Below are 11999 nucleotides of genomic sequence, written 5' to 3' on the forward strand. Positions count from 1 at the left end.
TGGTTTCCAGCTGGTTTAGTTCCTGATTGCAGCGTCTTTGATGTGTGTCTAGGACCCTAAACTTAGTGTAAGACACCCTTGATCATAATCCTAACTTGACAGCTTTCTTAAACACATACAAACATGATTATGGATCAAATTCATACCTTAACAATTCACGTGTGATATAAAAACGAAAATTTGTTTCATGATGCAATTTGTTTTCTTGCACAAACGTTTTCAAACAATTACTATGGTGTGATAGATGATTAAAAAGGATAATATGACTTGCCTTTGCGTGTTTAACGCACGATTATTCGTTGGCGATTGAAGAACGACGACGATGAGGTCCTTGGCTTGAAAACTTGACATAAACCGATGCTCTTTCTTCAAAACTTGTGTGTGCCGTGTGATATGTTGCAAGAGGGAGTTTGAAAGTGTAGGGGAAAGTGGGTGTGGGATGTTATGGGGTTTAGGGTAGGTTTTTGTATATTAAATAGTTTAATTGGTACACTAATCAAGCCTTGACCCATTAAGAAGGTTAATTAGGCCCATTAGTGCTTAATTAACATATAAAAATTATTTTGAGTAGAAACGTTTGTGAATTTATTAGTCGGGTTGCCAACACGTTCGTATTTTTGTTGAAAATACAACACCGATAAAATTTACGTCCTGGCATATAAAATCACTTCAAAACTCCCTTATTTTCAAATATAATAAAAAGCATCAATCATATTTTAAATAATTAAAAATAATTATTTAATGAAAACATTTTTCATTTTTCAGCCCCCGGTCTCCGTTCCTCGATCGCAACTCGAATAACCCTTAAAATTACATTTTAATATATGTAAGTATAAAAATTACTAAAATATTATATAGACATGTCATCTAATCAATTTAGCAATTAACATCAATTAATTAACCATTTTTCATATTCCCTAGATTTGCATGCAGTTGGTTTACGTCGTCTTAATTTTGGACCTTACATAATATGCTTATGACTTATGAGGCCACCATAAAGCTGAGAAATGTTTTTTTTTAGTGGGCTTCTCATCAGGGACTAAAGATGACCCACAAGGTAAGGGAAAGAAATGTTCCGTCCCTTACAAGAAAAAAAGCCCAATAAAAGGCAAGCTCCAAATGACATTTAAAATGCCCATAAAGCCCGATAAGTCAGAACATGTTTGTTTCACTGCAAGAAGTCGAACATAAGAAATTATTTAGACCATAAATGTTTTGGAAATGATAAATGAATGTCCAAGTAAACACGATTTTAACAACAAACAAAAGAAAGCAAGATAGTCTAAACCAAGCACATTTGTGACATGCTAGGCTATGACATATTTCCCAAAGAAGGATGCACAAGCGAGTGAGAGAGGACATGTTTGACTCGCCAGACTTAACTCTCTAGAGACATGTGAGTCCTGTCTGAAAGAAAAAATGACCAAAGCCTTTTTCTTAGGGAAAGTGAAACGTGCACATGAACTGTTGGATTTGATCCATACAGATGTGTGTGGCCCGCTAAGTGTTAGCACGAAATATGACAATTCCTACTTTATTACCTTTACTGATGACCACTCGAGGTATGAGTATGTGTATTTAATTAAATAAAATTCCGAAGCCTTTCAAAATTTGTAATGCCCGAGATTTTATACTGTTAATCTGAGATGAGTATTTGATTAATTGAACTGATTATAGGCAGAGCACGTCGAGATTGGATTGGAATTGTTGAGTTTTGAATATGTGCGAGGACAGAAGGTCTCGCACATATGCGCGGCTGGTGGGCACGCATATGCGCGAGCTGTGCGGTTCCGAGAAGTCCTGATGCGAAGACCTTGCGCATGTGCACGAGATAAGGCGCGCATATGCGCAGGGCAGTCGATTTTAAAATGTGCTGAGACGAAGGTCTCGCGCATATGCGCGAGCAGCTTGACTTGCCATGCGCCGAGACAGAATGTCTCGCGCATATGCGCCGACGGAGGTCGCGCATGCGCAAGACGTACAGGCCAAAGAATAAGCCATGTGTCCTTGCCATGCATTGATATGGGTACACCTCTCCATTCCTCTATCATTTCTCATCTGAAGAACGAAAATCTCTGAAAGAAACATCCTCAACTCCAAAGTACATGAGAAACTTGATTGTGCAATATCTAACCATCCGATTTTCAATCCAAGTGTAGATTCTTGTTCTTCTCATTACTAGCTACCAAATGATGTAAGTACTATTATGTTCTTGCTTGGTTTGGAAATATAATGTTGGGGAAATTAGATTTTGAGCTATATGATATGTTCTTGATATGTTGAGATACGTAGAATCGAAACCGGATCGAAGAAATGAGATCGTATGAACTTGTTATGCATTTCAGCATATTTGTGGTTGGGATTATACATATTTTGTGACTTTTTTATGATATTGGTTGATGAGGATGAATTGTGGTTATTGATTATTGATGTTTGAGTTGACCGGTATCGCGAGATTACGCCGTTATGCCGTCGAACTGTACCGAGCTTGAATATTGATCCGTATGTGTACTCCTTTGAGTTAGAGGTTGATATGGTACATTGTATATGTGTCTTTTCAGATTGGTATTGACAGATTTGATATCGAGATTTCAAGACTTCGACTTATTCAACCGAGACTACGACAAGAAAGGTATAATTCATGTTGATTCGGGAAGATACAACTCGAGTTAGATTTGATTCGAGTTTCCCAAAATCACATACTAGAATTCTATACCTTGCTATGCTTGTGCTTTATCTTGATTTATTTACAAGCATTGAGATAGGAGAGTCATTGGCAGATTTGCCAAACTTTCTAGATGTTCGGTGGTATCGAAGCATAGGAGAACATCGACTCCGATTGTAGATATTCGATACAGACATGACCGAAGTCTAGGAATAAGACGTACCGCCACCACGATTGGGAGATTAGGTGGGAGACTTGTTATGTCTTATTCACACCGGGATCCCTAAACTTAGATATGAGTCGAGTCGAAGAGTTTTATTTGTATTCACCAATTTGTCATAATTACTGATTCATGTGTTATGATTTTGTATTTAATTGCATGACATGCATGTATACATGTTTTATACTGGGATTTGTTCTCACCGGAGTATCCGGCTGTTGTTATGTTTGTATGTGTGCATAACAACATGTGGGATAGTATCAGGGTCGAGACAAAGATGAGAGATCGAGATAGCGTGGTGATTTACGGGCATAGACAATGAACTAGTGGTTCTATATGTTGATCTGTAATTGTTTTTAAAACGCCAGTTGGTGTGACTGAAATGAATCAAGACATGTATTTACTTTGGTTGAAATAAAATAGAGATATCATTTGTGTGTGATTTATATACAATTGTTTTGATATTAAAAGAAAAATTTTGACCCACATTTTCTAGCAAAGATCCACTTAATTCCAAATATAATTGAGTTAGAGCCCGGGTCCCCACAACAGGTGGTATCAGAGCGATAGATCCTTTAGACTGAAATAGAATAGAATGAGCCGAGGTAGAATGAATTTTTCTTCCTTGCTCTGATTGTGCTAGCATGATTCATTGCTTTCACTATTATATGTTTTATTGTTATCTGAGTTGATTGCAGCATCTATTTGCAAAGACTGAATCAGAACCGATTCTGGATCAGAGGTATATGATCAGAGGAGGACTGAGACAGATTGTATAGATTGTGTACTAATCCGTTTGATAATCAGATATGCCTCCTCGACGAGTACCGCAACCAGTAGCAGGTCGGGCACCAGAACAGGGCAGTACATCCAATGATCCGATAGATGTGACCGCTACACCGATGGAGACTTTGTTAAAACGGTTTCAGTCATTCTGACCACTGACACTGAAGGGCACAGAAAATTCAGTTGAATGTGAAAGTTAGCTCGATGACATCGAGATGTTATTTGACTCTCTTGACTACACTGACGAGCGACGAGTTAAACTTATTGGGCATCAACTGGAAGAAGTTGCAAAGAACTGGTGGCTTACCACGAAAAGAGCCTTGGAGCATCGTGGCACAGAGATCACTTGGAAAGTTTTCAAAGCAGAGTTCTGTCAACGATTCTTTCCCGTGTCCTACCGAAAAGACAAAGGTGCTGAATTTGCCAATTTGAGACAGGGACAGCTGAACATCGAAGAATATGTTGCTAAGTTCTCTGAATTGCTCCGATTTGCCCCTCATGTTGCAGAAAATGATGAGGCCATTGCAGATCAGTTTATTAATGGCTTGAATCCAGATATTTTTACTTTGGTGAATACCGGTAGACCTAACAACTTCGCTGAAGCGTTGAACCGTGCCAAGGGGGCTGAAGCTGGACTGCTTAGGCAACGAAGCACTCCTTATGTCACTCCGAGTCCAAGACCACCACAGCCCTCTTTTCAACTTCCTCCCAGATTTGAGAGCAGTGGTAGTAGTAGCGGGAGAAAAAACCAGTTGAAAGCGAAAGACAAACAGTTCAAGAGATCAGGGAGCAGTTCGACGAGCTCCAGTGGATCACGACAGAGAGGTCCTGGTCAGAGTATAGAATATATAGGTGTCTATTGCAACTCTTGTGGAGGTAGACATGCTACCAAGCAGTGTCAGGGTGTGATGGGTCGCTGCAATATCTGCAGACAGCAGGGACACTTTGCCAGGATTTGTCCACAGAAAGGGGTACAACAAGCTCACAGTGTAGGAGCATCTGGGTCTGTAACTCAGCCTGAGAGGCAAGCTTCATCTGTTCATTCCATTCAGCCAACCCCTACACAGACCCAGCCCCGAGCCAGAGGAAGCCAGACAGTGAGCCAGCCTCTTAGACAGCAGGCTCGAGTATTTGCACTGACAGAAGAGCAGGCCCAAGATGCACCAGATGATATGATCGCAGGTAAATGTTTTCTTTGCGGCTATCCTGCATATGTATTGATAGATACAGGTGCATCTCATACATTTATATCAGAACGTTTTGCATTAATACACGCATTGCCTATCGAGTCATTATCTGCCATAGTGTCTGTTACTTCTCCGTTGGGAAGTGGTCTTATATCCGTGACTTCAGTTAGACAGTGTATGCTACAGTTCGAGGGTCACGAGATTGAGTTAGACAGTGTTGTGCTTGGGCTATCTGATTTTGATTGTATTGTCGGCATTGATATGTTAACAAAGTACCGAGCCACTGTAGATTGTTTCCAGAAGATTGTCAGGTTCAGACCAGAGATGGCTGACGAATGGAAATCTACGGTAAGGGTTCCAGATCTCGGATTCCCTTAGTATCTGTTTTGACGATGACACGATTGTTACAGAGAGGAGTAGAAGGGTTCCTTGTCTATTCAGTAGATCTACTGAAATCGAGCCCGTCATTGGCAGATCTGCCAGTGGTACGTGAGTTTGTCGATGTATTCCCCGACGAGATTCCAGGGTTACCTCCAGCTCGAGAGGTAGATTTTAGCATCGATCTCATTCCAGGTACTGTTCCTATATCCCGAGCTCCGTACAGAATGGCACCTATTGAACTGAAAGAACTGAAAACACAACTAGAAGATCTTCTAGCCAAGGGATATATCAGACCAAGTGTATCTCCTTGGGGTGCACCAGTGCTATTTGTGCGAAAAAAGACGGTTTGATGCGATTGTGCATTGATTACCGACAACTAAACAAAGCAACGGTGAAGAACAAATATCCTCTGCCTCGTATCGACGATTTATTTGATCAGTTGCAGGGATCTGCTGTCTATTATAAGATCGATCTAAGATCTGGATATCATCAGTTGAGAGTCAGAGAGATTGATATACCAAAGACAGCGTTTAGAACCAGGTTGTCTTTTTTGGGCATATCATATCTGGAGACGGTATTTCTGTTGATCCAAGTAAAGTTGAAGTTGTAATCAGTTGGCCTAGACCGACTTCTGTGCCAGAGATATGCAGGTTCATGGGTCTAGCAGAGTACTATCGACGATTCCTCAAAGATTTCTCCAGTATCGCGAAGCCGATTACCCAGTTGACACAAAAAAATGCGCCATTTGTGTGGTCTGAAGCTTGTGAGTCGAGCTTCTTGGAGTTGAAGAAACGATTGACCAGTGCTCCAGTATTGACGATACCTTCAAGTACGGGTGATTTTGTTGTATATTGTGATGCATCTCACAAAGGGTTAGGATGTATTCTTATGCAGCGAGGACATGTGATTGCATATGCCTCGAGACAGTTGAAGCCAAACGAGACTCAGTACCCAATTCATGATCTTGAATTGGCGGCCATTGTATTTGCACTCAAGATATGGCGACACTATCTCTACAGCGAGAAGTTTGAAATCTATTCTGATCACAAAAGCCTGAAGTATCTGTTTCCTCAGTCAGAATTGAATATGAGACAACGAAGATGGCTTGATCTGCTGAGAGACTTTGATTACGAGATCAAGTATTATCCAGGAAAATCAAATGCAGCAGCGTATGCCTTAAGTCGAAAAGTATGTGCTTTATCCTTATCGACGATATGTGTTTCTAATTTGATTGAGAATTGCTGTTTGTCTGGATTAGTATTTGATACAGATTGTAGGCCATCACGACTTGCTACGATTCAAATGGAACCTGATCTGATTGTTCGCATTAAAGAAGCAAAGAAAAATGATCAGAATGTTCAGAAGTCGATTCAGATGGTCAGATCGGGACATCACTCAGAGTATCAGGTACATGATCATGTTCTATATGTAAATAACCGTCTTGTAGTGCAAGATATTTCGGATTTGAGACAACAGATTTTATCAGAAGCACACTGTAGTCGGTTCAGTATTCATCCTGGTGGCAGGAAGATGTACAACGATCTAAAGATACAGTTTTGGTAGAAACAGATGAAATCTGACATTGCAGAGTTTGTATCTAGGTGTTTAAATTGCCAACAGGTGAAGGCCAAGAGAAAGAAGCCCGGAGGTTTACTTCAGAGTTTATTTATTCCTGAATGGAAATGGGATCACATTTCCATGGACTTTGTTACGAAGTTACCACGATCATCCTGGGGTTGTGATGCGATTTGGGTTGTGATAGACAGATTGACCAAATCCGCATGCTTTATTCCATACAGAATGATGTATCGATATAATCAGATGGCAGAGATATATGTCAGAGAGATAGTTAGATTGCATGGTGTGCCGAAGTCGATCGTAGCAGATAGTGATCCACGATTCACTTCACACTTTTGGCACAGTCTGCAGCAGGCTTTAGGTACGACATTGCACCTGAGTACTACTTACCATCCCCAGACAGACGGACAGTCAGAGCAGACTATCCAGACCTTAGAGGATATGCTAAGAGCTGTAGTGCTAGATTTTGGCAATAGTTGGCAAGATTCACTCCCTCTTTGTGAATTCTCGTACAACAACAGCTATAAGACGAGCATTGAGATGGCACCGTTTGAGGCCTTATATGGAAAGAAGTGCAGATCTCCGCTGTATTGGGATGATATCTCAGAAGTACCAGAGCTTGGGCCTGATATGATCCGAGAGATGACTGATAAAGTAAGATTTATCCAGAAAAGAATGAAGACAGCTCAGGATAGACAAGCCAAGTATACGAATGTACGTCGTCGACCGTTAGTGTTTGAACAGAGAGACAGAGTATTCCTGAAGATCTCACCTTTCAGAGGTGTTGTCAAATTTGGTAAACACGGTAAGTTGTCTCCTAGATACATCGGTCCGTACGAAATTCTTGAAAAGATTGGAGATCGTGCATATCGACTTGCTCTTCTTCCTTCTCTATCTGGGATACATGATGTCTTCCATGTATCGATGCTGCGTAAATATATGCCTGATGCTTCTCATGTCATTCAGCCTGATGAAGCCGAGCTTGACGACACTTCGAGTTATATTGAACAGCCAATTCAGATTCTTGATTGGAAAAACAAACATCTCAGAACGAAGACTATTCCGCTGGTGAAACTCCAATTGAGTCGTCATGGCACTGAAGAAGCAACCTGGGAGACAGAATCAGAGATGAAACAGAAATATCCCGAGTTATTTTCATGACGTAAGTATTTATTTAGCTTTTGAGTAAATTGCTTCCTTTATAAGCTTTGATTGATTGCCTAAGATTTCGGGGACGAAATCATATCTTAGAGGGGGAGAAATGTAATGCCCGAGATTTTATACTGTTAATCTTAGATGAGTATTTGATTTATTGAACTGATTATAGACAGAGCACGTCGAGATTGGATTGGAATTGTTGAGTTTTGAATATGTGCGAGGACAGAAGGTCTCGCGCATATGCGCGGCTGGTGGGCGCGCATATGCGCGAGCTGTGCGGTTCCGAGAAGTCCTGATGCGAAGACCTCGCGCATGTGAGCGAGATAAGGCGCGTATATGTGCAGGGCAGTCAATTTTAAAATGTGCCGAGATGAAGGTCTCGCGCATAAGGCGCGCATATGCGCGAGCAGCTTGACTTGCCATGCGCCGAGACAGAATGTCTCGCGCATATGCGCTGAGGGAGGTCGCGCATATGCGCGAGACGTGCAGACCAAAGAATAAGCCATGTGTCCTTGCCATGCATTGATATGGGTACACCTCTCCATCCCTCTATCATTTCTCAGCTGAAGAACGAAAATCTCTGAAAGAAACATCCTCAACTCCAAAGTACATGAGAAACTTGATTGTGCAATATCTAACCATCCGATTTTCAATCCAAGTGTAGATTCCTGTTCTTCTCATTACTAGCTACCAAAGGATGTAAGTATTATTATGTTCTTGCTTGGTTTGGAAATATAATGTTGGGGAAATTAGATTTTGAGCTATATGAAGTGTTCTTGATATGTTGAGATACGTAGAATCGAAACCGGATCGAAGAAATGAGATCGTATGAACTTGTTATGCATTTCAGCATATTTGTGGTTGGGATTATACAGATTTTGTGACTTGTTTATGATATTGGTTGATGAGGATGAATTATGGTTATTGATTATTGATGTTTGAGTTGATCGGTATCGCAAGATTACGCCGTTATGCCGTCGAAATGTACCGAGATTGAATATTGATCCGTATGTGTACTCCTTTGAGTTAGAGGTTGATATGGTACATTGTATATGTGTCTTTTCAGATTGGTATTGACAGATTGGATATCGAGATTTCAAGACTTCGACTTATTCAACCGAGACTACGACAAGAAAGGTATAATTCATGTTGATTCGGGAAGATACAACTCGAGTTAGATTTGATTCGAGTTTCCCAAAATCACATACTAGAATTCTATACCTTGCTATGCTTGTGCTTTATCTTGATTTATTTACACGCATTGAGATAGGAGAGTCATTGGCAGATTTGCCAAACTTTCTAGATGTTCGGTGGTATCGAAGCATAGGAGAAGATCGACTCCGATTGTAGATATTCGATACAGACATGACCGAAGTCTAGGAATAAGACATACCGCCACCACGATTGGGAAATTAAGTGGGAGAATTTTTACGCCTTATTCACACCGGGATCCCTAGACTTAGATATGAGTCGAGTCAAAGAATAAGAGTCGAAGAGTTTTATTTGTATTCACCAATTTGTCATAATTACTGATTCATGTGTTATGATTTTGTATTTAATTGCATGACATGCATGTATACATGTTTTATACTAGGATTTGTTCTCACCGGAGTATCCGGCTCTTGTTATGTCTGTATGTGTGCATAACAACATGTGGGATAGGATCAGGGTCGAGACAAAGATGAGAGATCGAGATAGCGTGGTGATTACGGGCATAGACGATGAACTAGTGGTTCTATATGTTGATCTGTAATTGTTTGTTTTTAAAAAGCCAGTTGGTATGACTGAAATGAATCAAGACATGTATTTACTTTGGTTGAAATAAAATAGAGATATCATTTGTGTGTGATTTATATACAATTGTTTTGATATTAAAAGCAAAATTTTGACCCACATTTTCTAGCAAAGATCCACTTAATCCCAAAGATAATTGAGTTTGAGCCCGGGTCCCCACAAAATTCAAAAAATTCAGAGCAGAAGTAGAGGAACAGTTAGGAAAGAGTGTTAAAACACTTCGATCATAAACAATACTTGTATCCTTCATACATCGGCGTTCTCAGATCGTCGATCGGAGTTATAATGAGTTCAGACTCATTTATTTAGTGAATTGAGAATTTATTGATTGAATAATTGTACTAGTAGTGGTGACTACTAACATTTACAAATTCTCATAAATGATCTAGAGAAATCTAGAATTAAATTAACCAATGAGTTAATTTTATAAATTAATATACAGATTTTATATGGTGATATAAAATATGTGTATATATAGTATTAATATATCATGTATTATCAAAAGTTGAAAAATATATTATATATTAATAATAAGGGAATTTAATATAATAAAATATAGAGTCCTAATACCACAAAGGCTAAGAGTCTTTGTGGGAGAGGGACTCCTGGTCGGATCAGGAGTCTCACTCTATAAATATAGCCTAGGGATTCATAATAATTACATGAAAAATCTTGCACACAAATCAACACAACACTTATCCTCTCCTTTTAAACCAAGTCTCGGCCATCATAATTTCTTGGAAAGAAATTTCGGCACTCTTGTTTTCTTCCGCCGCCGTGCCGCTGTCACTGCACTGTCTACGGATTTAGGAAATTTGGAGGTTATAGTATCAACGCACAAATCGCTTGCGATTTCTAGTGCAATCCAAGAGAGGAACATAGTTTCTGATCGTGGACCTGATTAGATGATAAAGCTGATGAACTATTCGTAGAGATTTACAAGAAGGACTATCCCCGCTTAAAAACCGGAATAGTTTGGAGTCCTGCGCTTTGTACGTGCAGGTATAAAATTCTTACATCCTATGAATGGTTTCAAACATACAACACACAAGGACCGTTTCGAACGTCGAAAAGAAAAATTTTAAACTTCCACTGCACATTGGGTACGAGAAAACAGGGCTCCAACAAAAATACCTAATATTTATTTATCATATTAGATATATGCAACACATGGGTTGTGATGTTGATGAAAGCAATAAATTTAGATTGAATTCATAAATTATTAAGTTCCCAAGTATATAAAATACTCGAGTCCGTTTTGTTGAGAAAACCAATAGATCAACAACTCTTTTTTAAGATCTTTTATTAAAATGTATTTTATCTGGTTACAGAATCAATTTTTTTATAAATTACTTAGAAAAGTGTTTTTTTAGAAGATAAAATTCTTTCCTTTAGGTTTCTGTTATCATTTATATTTAAAAATAAAAATAAAATCATTTTTCAATATTTATCCAAACTCCAAATACATTTCTAACTTTTTTTATTACAAAATCATTTAAAAAACTGAACTTATTTAAAAATTTTAGACTTTCACTCTAAATTCAAAAAGATTCCTAAGTGACCTTTTAAATTTAGGTTTTCAATTAAGATTTTTGTTTGATGTTTTTTTTTTTGAACTTTGAAACTCGCAACTGCTACCTTTTGGTGTGTATTAAGTAAACCCTCAAACTTATCTATACTAAATTAGTAGCCTCCAAATCACACTAAGTAGGTGATGTGAATTTCATCGAGCATTATATGCTATGATATGAATCTGACCGGGTGTTACGAGCTAACTATTGGACAGAAGTTCCTCCATGATTCATAGCGAGCTACCAAGAGCATACCAAACAAGTTTGTGGCAATTATAAAGTCATTCAAGTGTTGAAGGACTAAAAAGAAGGCATTCAGGCCGAGACAGGCACATCTCAATGCATATTTTCGTCCGCTCCAGCACCCAAGGCCGAGCCAAGCACGCCCTAGCGGAGCTTTTCACCCACCCCAGCTCCTAGGGCTTAGCGAGGCCCACCCCAGCAGATCTTTTCACCCGCCCCAGAGCACCTTTATGACAGACCAACGTGTCTCAGAGCCCGATAATACCCGCCCCAGTGTGCTGCAGTGCAGAATTCAACATGAAAATCCTAACTTATTGTTTTTATTATTTTGTTACCTTATTTTTATTTAAAAACAATTTAGAAACATTATTAAAAAGATATAGATCATTATTGAATGAAATTGAGAATTTTCTTTC

This window comes from Primulina huaijiensis, chromosome 9 (assembly GCF_012295235.1).
Source record: "Primulina huaijiensis isolate GDHJ02 chromosome 9, ASM1229523v2, whole genome shotgun sequence".
Classification (NCBI taxonomy): domain Eukaryota; kingdom Viridiplantae; phylum Streptophyta; class Magnoliopsida; order Lamiales; family Gesneriaceae; genus Primulina; species Primulina huaijiensis.